General features: G+C 40.5%; 1 protein-coding gene across 1 annotated transcript in view; it reads left to right on the top strand.

Annotated features, from left to right (window-relative positions):
• roraa (RAR-related orphan receptor A, paralog a) overlaps window positions 1-12,908 on the top strand; it is a 190,043-nt gene that overhangs the window by 33,472 nt on the left and 143,663 nt on the right. The gene's annotated exons all lie outside the window — the stretch shown is intronic.

Genomic DNA, 12,908 nt, shown 5'->3' with positions numbered 1-12,908 from the left:
CACAGCCTCCAATCCTATTCCTATGTTCAAAGGTAAAGCAGACCTCTCATAGGCCCCGTCTTTGATGTGCTCTTCGACAACAGAGTCATATCTATGCCACTGCACATCTCCTGGCAGAGACAAGAGCCAGTCCAAAGGAAGGAGGGGGGAGGGGGGGGGGAAGAGGGGCGGGGGAAACTTAATTTGCAAGTCACAATGCATTTCTACAGACATGGTTCCCATTCAATGGCAGGCCTGTTTCTTGAGCCTGTTGGTATTATTTACGAGAAGAGCAGAACAACAGAAGCACAAAGTGGAGAATTAAAAGGGCTGCTGCATTTAAGCTTCCAGTGCTGGTTGGTTGAGAAGCTGAGCCAGGATTAGCAGTAGAACAATGGTTCCCCTCACAATGAGCATCCTCCATATAGCACATCATCTGTATCTGCTGCAGATGGAAGGCTCACCTATACACATCCAATTTAGACTGAATTCACCCTGTTTGTTCATCAATCTTTGGATAGTAAATGGCTCATGGTGACACATTATGGTATCTTTTAATCAAATATCGTGTCCGCGGCCCAAACCCCAGAACACTCATTCTGCAAGATCCTGACATGCTGTTTAAATTAGCTGAAAATAATGCAAATGATCTCAACAAAATGTTAAATTTAAACATCACCCGGCTTGTTATGGGGTTTGCAAAAAGACAAAGCAATCAAATGCGTTTGGGTGCAGGAGGTATGTGACCACCATAGCATCTCTGTGGAGTATCTGTCTTAATGATTTATACCACCACTAAGACCTCTGAGAATTAACAGTTGAGTATGATATTCACGGCTTCATTCCAGCGGTGCAAATGAGCGTCCCGTGGATGCCTTAAAGGAGGAAGACGAGCTGAGGAAAATAGATGAGATCCCCCTTTACTGGCTTTGCTGGGAAAATGGTACCAGTTTTGGGAAATTGGTTTTGTACTTCCTCATTCCTTGTTTGTTGATGAGACGGCCCAAACATTTGAGTTTGGGTTTTTCACCTCAGACATGGGGTTGGGTAACTCATTGCACTCGTGCTTTGCAAGGAATGAGTCAATGTTCAAGGTTTATTTATCATCGGTTGTCACGAAAACAAAAGTGGTGGCTATTGAAGAGATATCCTTGCAGAGGGACCCGCCCATGTTACATTACTTCTTGGTAGAGAGATGGTTAACATGCTGTCGATTATTTCACATCTGTCTGTAAAATCATAGGACTTCCTTTTTCATTCCTCATATGTAATAATGTTGCATACACAGGGTAATCAGGATGGGTTTCTATTCATGATCTTCATTTCTAATGACTTGTTTTTGATGTTTATATATATACCTATTTAAAGCACTTTTAATTCCCTTCCTTCTGAAAGGTGCTGTGTAGAAGAAAAAAAAAAAACCTCACCCAATACACATTGTAAGAAACCTACCTTGCTTGCTGTTAGACACGTTGTCATGTTGGGCTTGTCGAAAGGTTTGTCCATCACAAGGGGGATTTTGGAAGGAGAAAGAGATTTGCTGCATGCCACACCCATGCTCCTTTTGGTGGAGAGCCGAAAATTACAGTTTTGACGTCGAAAAACACCTTGAAAAGCAGCTAGTTAATCCTCACCGTTAAGCTCTTTGTCAGCTGTTCAAGTTACAGGAACAGAGAATCCAATCCTCACAGACACAGACACACACACACACACACACACACACACACACTCAAGCACACTCCATTGTCAGGATTATAGCAGGTTTTGTTTGCACATTGGACACAAGATTGAAATAGATCCTTCTGAATGAATGGATCTCTGCCAAAATGGATGCTTGGGAGGAAATATCTGTAATTTGATCTCAAGAATCATGTGGAGAATACTTATTGCTGTTATACAATTACATTGCCACGCAGGTAGAATTTAAGAACCCTTTGGATTGACATCATGTTTTTTGCTGTTTGGAATCGAACGTTGTGTTTATTCTTGTCCTTTAGAACTCTGTCAGAAGTCCTGTGAAGGTATTCAGAGCATAACCCACATGCGTTGGTCACCGGCTGCATGCAGAGAGCAAAGGTGTCGCTCAGGAAAGTGATGAGGTGCAGCGCAGCAATGTATTTGAATGTTTACAAAGGCAGACAAATAGTGCCAGTTTTTTTTTCAGGCATTTATCCCAACAACAAAGCTCTGTTCACAACTGGCTTTATCTTTATGTCAGAATAAGTGACAATAACCTGAGTCCGACCATCATTACTGCCTCGTTCTCCATTTAACCTTTGCAACTACTTGATGATCCTTTCAAAGCCTTCATAAGTATTATATACAGTTTTTTTTTTAATTAGTGAAAATGCGCCATAAACCTTGAAGGGTCTTTTGATTCTGCTTTGATTGTCTCTTTATAAAACACTTATTTCATAACTGATGTCACTGCAGTAAAATGGTCATGACCAGTCGCTTTCCAATGTGTACTGTATTGCCACAGTTGTGGGATCGCCACATCAAAAGTCTGCTAATGTGCAGCTACGCCGTCAGGCTATTTGGCAGTAATTTAATGACATCATGAACTGTAAAAAAAAAAAAAAGATACGAGTGTAGTGTTTCTGATGTCATGGCTTTTTAATAAAATAGCAAAATGGATTTCCAGCCCAGTGAGTTTGTTGCCAGAGCCAAAACATCTAAATGTGTACAAAAGAAGGAATCCTAATTCAAGCTGAGATGGAGCAAGACAACATTGTGACTTGTGAAAACATGCCTCTGCTTAAAATGAAAGCAACACTTATCAATTTGAATGTCAACAGTAGCCCAAAGGATTACTTTCACATTAAGGGGATTGCATAAGTGACACAGGATAATCACCTGACTCTGCAGTTTACCTACCATTTTTTAATCATTTTAGTTTTAAGGCCCCCAACTTGGCTCACTCTCATCAAACTCCTCTGCAGCCACAGCAGGCAGCTGCTTCAGCAAAAGAAGCTCTCATAAACTCTCTGTGTCCCTACACGAAGCAGGGACACAGTTAGCGACTAGCTGGTGAGTGTAATGGAACAGCCAGATATTTTCCAGACAAAAGACCATAACCCTACCAAAGGACTACAACTCATCAGGGAAATCTAGCACCAAATGAATATTAATGTTTTCTTTTGTCTGTTTTATAAGTATCAGTGCAACTCAGTGATAATACCTTTGCCATATCAGTTTTAAAAATTGGTCAGAACTAACATAATTAGTTGTAGGCAAGACCTTTAATGTTTTTCCCAATTACTTGCTGAGTAAATTCCCCAGAGCCTTTGTCAGTCGAGGGTACGAATTTCATAATTTGCATGAGATGATCTTGGCTCTACACCAAACACTTCAAAAACAGCCAAAATCAGATCAAATTTGCATTCAACTCACTAAGTACCCCTGATTTCAGGGGAGTTTGGAAATGTATCATTAGATCTCCCAAGACTTCCCTGAATGCTACTGTGAAGGAAAAGGTTGCTATACTTAGGAAGTCCCGAACACCATCCTTATTATGGAAGGAATCTGAAACTCAAACTCCTATGGGCTGATGCATCTACAGAACCCATCAGGCCAAATGTGCTTTACTTAGCATGGCCCCCAATTGTGTGCCAGTAGTCACAGTGTCGAAGTCACTGTCAATGAGGATACTGCCATATGCTGAAAGAGAAATTCTAAAGGCGTCTTACCAATATCTCAGACTAACTGGGCTCCTTGTGCTGGAACAACTCAGAGAACCACCAACAAGACACTGTGGTCACTGATGTTGACCCACAATTGAGAAAGAAGTCTTGGTTAGTATGACATGTAAGTGAGTTCCTCCAAGATGCAGATATTTTTCAGTGGCTTTCATTTCAATATCATGCATGTCCTCTTTTGTTTTAAGTTGCTCAAATATCTGTGGATGAGATGAAGATCCTTCCCCGTCTCGATGCTTAATCCTGCACTACTGTGTGTAAGTTAAAGAGCCAGTCCATCAATCCTCCATAGCGGACGTGAGTTGTTTTCCTTTGTGAGATTCTTCAGGTTAGAAGTTCAGTTAAATGTCGTACTCCCAATGTGAGGAGGCTACAGTCCTCCTCGCAGCAGCCTTGGGTTCGAATCCGACCTCGGCCCTTTGCTGCATGTCATCCCCCACTCTATCCTTTCAACGTTTCCTATCTCCCTCCAGTTGTCCTCTATAATAAAGCCTAAAAATAATGACTTAACAAACAAACAAACATATAGATTGGACAGTGAAAGGCTGTTAGAGTTGGTTAACAAAACCACTCAGATGGAAGTTTCCTTTCTGATAGTGTTTAAAAAAAAAAAGTGTTTGACCTTTTTTCCACTGAAGATCAGTGCATCTCAAGGGAATTAACAGTAAGGTCCCACAGTGATTACTTACCAGCAAATTACTTTCACCTTGTCGGATTGAGCGTGGGGCATTGCAGTCCCTCAGTGGCAGAAAAAGGAAAGGACCAAACGAGGTAAAGGAAGGAATTATGGTATTGTATCCACAAATTCTAAACATTAGAGGTCATCAACTTAACTTTCTCTCTTTATGTAAGTGCGCTCCCTCCGCACATATATCTTAATTTATTTGGTATACTGTACTTAAGATACAAATTCATTTCCTGTGTTTCTTTGTTTTCCCCTATGCATCCAAATCATTGTCGAAAATCAGATACGGTGTAAGAACTGTTCAGTAATCAAAGGTATTGACTTACCTGCTTGCCTTTGTGCTTAGCAATCATCATAACAGCAAATAGTGTGAAACGTTGCCCCTCTACTACATCTCTTCCATCAATTTTATTACAGTATAATCTCCTGGACAGAGTGGAAGCTTTGCAGCGACCAGTGCGTTTAAACCCTTTGGAACCAATTGTAGGAGAAAGGCTGTCTTGGGATGCCCTCAGTGGAGAGCAGCTAGGCTCATTAGTTAAATCCCCACCGTCGGCTAATACAGCCCTCTAGGAGCAAAGTAGAGAGGGGGAGAGAAGAAGACATTTCTTTGACTCCTTCTCAGGGGTTTCTTTCCCACAATTTCCTGCACGCATCAGCAGCTAAGAAGGTGATGCACGTCGCTAGTTTTGAAGCCGCCTTCAGCGTTCTGTTAAAGCCCTTCATCGAGGAGTTGATCGAGCACGGTGATGTGCTGGTGGTCGGATGTCATGATTCTATCGTGAGGATATCGCAAACGAATGTGTTGTTAACTACAGTGAAAAATACAAAACATTTAAAAAGGCTTTGTCCATTAACTTCACTTTTAGACAATGCAAAATATCTCCAATCCCCAAATTTATCAAATCGTTGGTGTAGAACATTTATGTTTTAATTTAAAAAGATTTAGGCAGTCTAAATAGGTTTCCATGCCTATTTGACTCACCGGGTCACTACTTCGTGACTCCACATGGTGGAGCTTATGACATGAATGAAGGCAACATGAACGTAAGTTAATTGGCCGAAAAGAAGTTGACAGCGGGATTTAAAAAAAAAAGACTTTGACAGCGGGATACAGCGGACAGCTGGGAAAAGAAGTTAAGAGATAAAGCATGATAACAGCTGAAACAATTCAACATTCTTCCAACCAGAAGTCAAAAACTCAAGGACTCTTCCTGTGCTACTATAAATGACATTGAAATGTAGCATATCCTCGCTTTTAATGCAGCAAATGTTTGGTATTTTCTTATGGAAATGACTGAGACAACTAATCAACTATGAAAAATAGTTGGTCATTCTGTTCTGATGGACTCAACCATTAATTGGCTGAACTTTGCAGCCCTTTCTGAACAGGCAATCCCAGAGGTTCTTTGAAATGATATAAACACATGCATGTGAAGTGACCATTTTCATTAGTAAGTGAGAGTAAAACTCTTGTTTTGTTCATAATGATCGGGGAACTGGAGGCCACAATGCAGGCAGGTCCCCACTTAACCAGAATTTATCTTTTTGGCAGTAAGAGGAGGGGTTTTGAGCTCTGTTATCTATGGCCTCCCCCTTGAACAAGTAAACAGCCCATTTATTATTAACTCAGGTTTAAGGTAGAGCATTAATCCTCTCTGACAGTTTGCCTACTTGTTAAGGCAGCCAGTTCTTCCTCCACAGCAGATGGCTTTCAGCTGCTGTTACTCCACTGTTTCTCCAGCCCTACCAGATAAGAGCTTAAAACCTTCCTAAGTTTGTACTGCATTGTCTCGATCTGCAGTGACTTAATGTAAGGCAATTACACTTATCTGTTTTTAAAGATGTAGCTGTTTGGTAATATCCAGATACGACGGAGAACCGTTCATCAAAGTCCCCATCACATGTGTTATTCATTTTTATATTTTTGAGTATCCCTTCAAAGATATTTCATCTCCAGCTGAAGGAGCGGCATCTGATTTGGTGTCAAACGAAGTGCTCACTTCAAGTTCACTTAATCATAATTTTCAGACACAGGAATATGCTGTGTTGCTCTCCCGTTGGATGACATAAAGTTTGGCCCCTTTTTCACTTTCCCTGCTGTTGCTGTTGATAATTGCACAAGAGCTCCCATAGAGCCAGCTGTTGGGAGTGTGTCCTGACTTGAACTTGTAAACTGAGTCACCCTGAGGCCGGCTCTACTGCTTTGTCTCGGACTTGTCTGCGCAAAATCCTTCTCTTTTCTTTTTTTTAACTCCAGGACGTCAGAAGTGAACGGTAGACGTCTGAACAATTCAAGCAAAGATACACGTTATGTCTCATGTGTTGTCCTCGGGAATAGAGGAGAGAACCTCTCTCAACCCTTTCCACCCTGCTCTCATTCAACCCTACATTTCAACAGCGGAGTGAATACAGGCTTAATGTTGGTGCTTACAGGGCTGATTTTATGCTTGGAATGAGGCACTTTTGTGGAAGAAATGAAGGAAGCCTTTCTATTTTATCAGTTGGTTTGCACAGTGTACGCCTAGGACTCGAAAATTCTATCAGAAGACAGGTTAAAAAGGCTGCAGACTTGAGTACATTGAAGAAGGGGGATATCTGTTTGCTCTCCATCAACACTGTAGTACATGAATCAATGGAAGCCTGTGGGAATCAAGTGTGAAGTTGGGGAAAAAAAAGAGGCGAAGGAGGGAGTTCTTTCCGACTTGAAGGCCCCGTCCCTTCTTTGAGTAGTGGTAGCACTCCCTCTGTGACATTGAGAGGAGAAAAAAGGTCCCTTTTTTTTTTTTTTTTTGCCTGTACGAGTGAAGACAGAACTGACAGCAGAACTAATACTAATAGTTTTATAGCCTGGAACTAAAGACAGGCAAATATCTGTGAACTACAGTCTGTCTTGTCTTCAGTTGCTCTCCAACATCTGGCTCTCAGTTTTCCCAGCATTCAGTTTATTTTAGCAAAATAAGCCGCGCAGCGAAATGATCCAAATGTGATGCTGCAGAGACATTTAAACAATTTGAATATCCTCTTGATACAGCCTTGTAACGGGACTTTTAAAGAATGTGCAAAGTTAAAATAACAGTGCGTTATGTTCTTTCTTCATAAATCTTTTTTAAAAAATTTTCCTGGAGTATCTTTACATTTTTGGAGTGTCAAACAAAGGCGCACAGCCGTAGACATAGAATAAAGAAATTGTTTGATTTTAATGAACGCAGCTCTAATTCCCCCTTCATCGCTGATTATGAAGGAGGAAACGTATCGAACCACTGCTGAGATAAATCAGAGGGGGGGAAAAGGAGCCGCATGAATTGCGACATGAAGATAATTCTGTCATTCTCTCGTCGGTTTCACACATTCATCTCTGCTCCGTTGGTGTCAGAGAAAGAACGTGAGCGTTTGACAATAGCGTATCTGCTTCAATTAAGCAACTTTTCCATCTGAAATGTACTTCCTCTAAGCCACTATAACACTTCAATATCGCTGTATTCAGCACTCTTGCCAGGGCAGATATGGAGGATTGTCTTGTACAAACAATTTTACCCCTAAATTGGGTCTTTTCCAAGGTTTGAAGTTATTCATTCAGAAGTCCCGCGGTATTGAGAGCACATGGAGAAGGAAAAGAGAGATTTGTTGGAATCATCAGCTCTCCAAATGAAATGGAATATCTTATTTTGTGGGCATGCTTAATTTGGATTAACCATATGAAAGCAATTAAACAGAGGCTTCCATTTATGGGACGGCGGGAACAGATTTAACAATTTAACTGTTACCACTGGAAAGTATGAAATAAGACGGAGGGTCTTGTAACCACGCTGTGCTCTTCTATTTCAGCACAGTGAGTGAATGTGTGTGTCAGTCTGAGGTTGTCTGTCTCTGCTCTGAAGTCATCACCAAGGTCACATCGGAGGCACTACATCCTCCCACTTAGCTCCAGAATGTACCCCACCCATCGGCAGCCAGACCCACACCCTACAGCCAATGAGGGGAGGAGTGTTTCTGTTTGTTTGTGTGTCTGTGTGAGTGTGTTTGTGTGTTTCAAAGAATCACAGACAGAGAATTTGAATGTAATCACAACAAATGCGACACGGTGACGGTGGGTGTTCAGGCGAGACCGACACTGTTTACACACATACCTGCAGCGCACTTCCATCTGATGATGTTCCTCCTAACCTCAGTCTCTAACGGTGACACACTTATGTTTATGTAGCATGGCAGCTCGCCACACTGAGATCATTACCTGCCATGCTAAATATGTATTTGTAAAAGAAATGTCAGTTTTAGTAAAGAGGCCTGAGGAGGGCTAAAAATTGCAGTGCTGTGGTGAGTGTGTGTGTGTGGCTGTTGCGTGCCACAGGAAGCACATTTCCTCATCATCAACTCAGGTTCACCTCAGAGCTTTTCAGTCAGACCGTCTGAGCAGCAACAACACGAGAGGCCAGTGTAACGAGAGAAAGAAAACACACACCACAAACATACCCAAACCCAAGAGTGGTAGGGGTGTGGATAACACATTTTCTAAGTACATGACAATTTTTTTTGAATCAACAAAAAATACCACATAATTCCATTGCATCAAATTTGCATCCACCCCCATTTTTATTTTTGTGTGTTGGGTGGGGGAATGACTCACATGCTAATGTCTGGCAGTTTAAATTCATAGGATTTTTATGTTATGAAACTGACACCCTCATATTGCTGCAGTGTCAGGCACTTTATTGAACACAGTGTAAATACCCGTGTGGTCCTGTGTGTACATGTGCAACTCATGTGTAAAATACACTTTGGGTTTATCGTTTGTTTTATTTATTATATTGGGTGCAAAGAGAAATATAAGTTTCTTTATGTCTATCAAACACGTGGGAAGTTAGAGCAACAGATACTGAACACAAGCCAATCTGGTAGCTGACAAATCAGTTCACTAGATGTAAAATTAAAAAAAAAAGGAATCATTAATATACTGCATGTTTTGAGTTTTTCCACCAAACTTTTCAGAACCTTATTGTCTTTTTTTGGAATTTTAATGTTAAATGTCGTCAATTAGAAAATCAAAGTCAAACTCTTTAACTCTCATCTCTAATTATAAAAAGTGATGTGACCAACAAGAGGAGGAGAGGAGGAAGTAAACAATGTACAGTACATTACATCCTGTCTCCAGACAAATATTGGAATGCATTCTGTAGCTTTAGGCTAAAAAAATTAAATCCATCTCTTGATGCCAAAACCAAATCCCAGTTGATAAATTGTATTAAGAGAAACATGGGAAAGTATCCCCCATCTTTCACAGCAAATGTTCTGTTGTGACAGTGCATTGATCTTAAACAATATTTTATCAGACTTTAATGTTATACAGAGGGACTTAAAAAGATTTCAACATGTATATGTTTAGTGGAGCAAAAAAAGCCATAACATGATTTGGCTTTATATTAAATTTAACGTCACTATAGGAAAATGAATAAGACTGGCTGTATATTAAAATCCCTTCAATTAGGATTCATATGTAAACTCCAACCGTTTAAATATCCTGTGCGACAGTGCGAATAAAAATGAATAAAATAACTGAATAAAATGTATAAAATGTTAACACTTTTTGTCAATTCTTTTTAAATATAGTTTGATTTGCAAAGACAAAGTAGCGTCCTTCAGCTCGTCCAGCTTACTCGACCAAATCAACACTTTTCAGCCTCTGAGTGCATATGTGTGTCGCCTGCACATGTGTGAATGTGTCAGGAGAAACAGAGACCGGATTTGTGAGGCAGAGTGCATAAATGTGTGACACCATGTGTACATGTGTGAGAGTGAAAAGGTAGAGGGGATGCGTGTGTTTCAGTGTTAGTGCAAGACTGTATGTGTACTGGTCTGTATACAGTATAGAGTGTGTGTGTGTGTGTGTGTGTGTGTGTGTGTGTGTGTGTGTGTGTGTGTGTGTGTGTGTGTGTGTGTGTGTGTGTGTGTGTGTGTGTGTGTGTGTGTGTGTGTGTGTGTGTGTGTGTGTGTGTGTGTGTGTGTGTGTGTGTGTGTGTGTGGGCCTGCTCTACACTGCGCTGGGGGCCAAAACACTAGAGATTGCTTTGATCTGGATTCTCTGTGTCTCGTCCAATCACAATCATGTCACCAACTCCCCACGGCAGGAGCGACTCATTCATGGTGCAGAGAGGAGACCCTCCTGCATGTTATTACTTTATATACACTTCATTTTAAAAGAACTATGCTCACAAAATGGCTCCATCCATATCCCATGAAGCCTCACAATACTAATGGACAAAAGGATTTTACAGTCACTGCTGGCAGAGATGTGGCAAACAACCAGAAACATTCACGTTGACAGGAGCATCTGCACCGGCCAATTTATTCTGATGGAGGTTATAAAAAATAAAACATGTATGTAGGGTGCAGTCCATACCAGTCCATCTCTAAGTGGAGACACTTCTTAGACATCTGAGCTTTTAATAAATTCCCATAAACTGGAAGAAAGAGGGTTAAATCCTATGATTTATATTCAGTGTGTTTGGAATACCTTAAAAGCAATACAAATGTTTCCTCTCCTGACATTTGAAATGAAAATTACCTCTCTTAAAACAAGTCCTTTCACTGATAATTATTTATCATTAGTTGACATTTGTTTCAATTCTACACAAATGTGAATATTACTGCTTATAATGCGAGAGACGATGCACATTTTAACTGCAGGCAACAAAAATGAGTTTTCTTTCCCACATTCAAAGCTCATTAGACCATAAAGGCTTCCTCAATGTGAAAGCAGAGAGCAGTATTTGTTTAGATGACTGATAAAGTTATGTGAAAAGATGTAATAATCAAATTATATTAAGATATTTAACATGTCTTCCTTCAGGCTGTTTTGAAACATTGTTTAATATTTTTCAGTCCAGCTATGAAGTTTCTAGCCCAAAGAGTCTAGCATGTGAGCGTTAACGAATGACATTTCGATGCATTTACAAGTTGTTATTGTAAAGTGACTTCATCCCTCCCAAATGCAAGAGAGGTTAAAGCACAGCATCTACCATATACAACACAGTCGTGCTAATCAGCTCATGGCTTAAAGCTGTTTACTAACCTGCTCTGTGTATATTTTTGATTTGGGCACAAAAACACCAGAGTAGGATTTATTAAAATACTACTGTTGGCTTTGGTGGAATTTTTAGCATGTTGAAAATCACAAATATGTAGAAAAAGGAGATTTAAGAATACTTTAAATATGAGATGCATGAGGCGTGGGAATTAAACTTCACCATAACTTCTGCCCTACTATGAAGACAAAAAATGGCAACAGACAAGACAAGTTTGAATTTGTAAACCAATGAGCTGTGATAAAAAGAAAAATCATGAAATACTGAATTTTAAGATGCTTTCCATTGTTTGAGGGAATTAGAATGTGATTATCATCAAATTAACTCAGCTTTAGTGGAGCTGCACTTAGCTGTGATGTTCGATAACAGTCAGTAGTAACAGTACGGTAACCTCTCCTTTGACCACGACTGACCGCAACAGCCCACTTCTTTTTTATCATCTTGGACTGAAGACAGCGAGGCATCAATTTAAACAGACCTTCAGCAGGTAGACACACTGTAAAGGTGATGATGAGATGCATATACATGCTCTGCTGGGCTCAAGTGAGTCAAGCTATTTCACCACATAGCCCACTAAATCTGTAAACACTGACAATCCCTGCGGCACGAGGAGGCCGAGCCCTGTGGTCAGTGCAGGACCGCCTGACTCTGGTAATAAAGTCAGATCAGAACAAGCAGAAGACCGGGATTCAATTTACATTGTTTTCTGTGACAAATCAGCCTCCGTGGTCGGTAGGTTAAGCAAATTCACCAAATGCACAAAACACCAACATTTGTCGGGTGTTTATTTTCAACACTGTCGAGTTTGAAGATGATGTCCTTTGGATTTGATTAATTCAGCAACGGAGAGAGAAGCTGTCCCTGACTCAAAATAGACTCCCTTTAAATGACTATATCGCTGTTGTTTTCTTACTCTTCACTGTTTGCTCTCTTTGCCACTTATTGGCATATCACGACAGGAAGCGCGTGACACCACTGTCACCTTTGCTTAGTAGCCTTCAAGTACATGATTAATCATTGGATAAAATGAACCCTGTTTTTCACACAAGTCAGTATCAACAATCACTTTAGCCAGCTATGCAATTTAAGTAGCTAGCCAACTAACACATGCACTCACATCTTAGAATCAGTTAGCTGTAACTCAGCAGTTTAACTTTGGTAATGGTGTTAGTTGTTGTGTGACCCTTGGTTATAAAGGACATAGCGGCAATTAAGCTAGCAAATGACTAGTTATTGGCAACCAGGGGAGACTTGCAGCGAAAGGACGAGGTCTGATTCTAACCCACAGCTGCTATGACGAGGACTATAGCCTCTGCACAAACATAATTGCTAGGCTATCAGGCACCCTTGGTTGTGCAATTTGTCTACGGACAAACTATCATCATGGCTCACGACTTGTAATGTCCTTAGTTGTTGAAGTCTCAGAGAGTGTTACTTCTCTTTTGAACTCATTTCCTGAATTTG

Source organism: Labrus bergylta, chromosome 7 (genome assembly GCF_963930695.1).
Source record: "Labrus bergylta chromosome 7, fLabBer1.1, whole genome shotgun sequence".
NCBI classification, from domain to species: Eukaryota; Metazoa; Chordata; class Actinopteri; order Labriformes; family Labridae; genus Labrus; species Labrus bergylta.
Note: the sequence above shows the minus strand (reverse complement) of the source record. Positions and strands in the feature narration are given on the sequence as shown.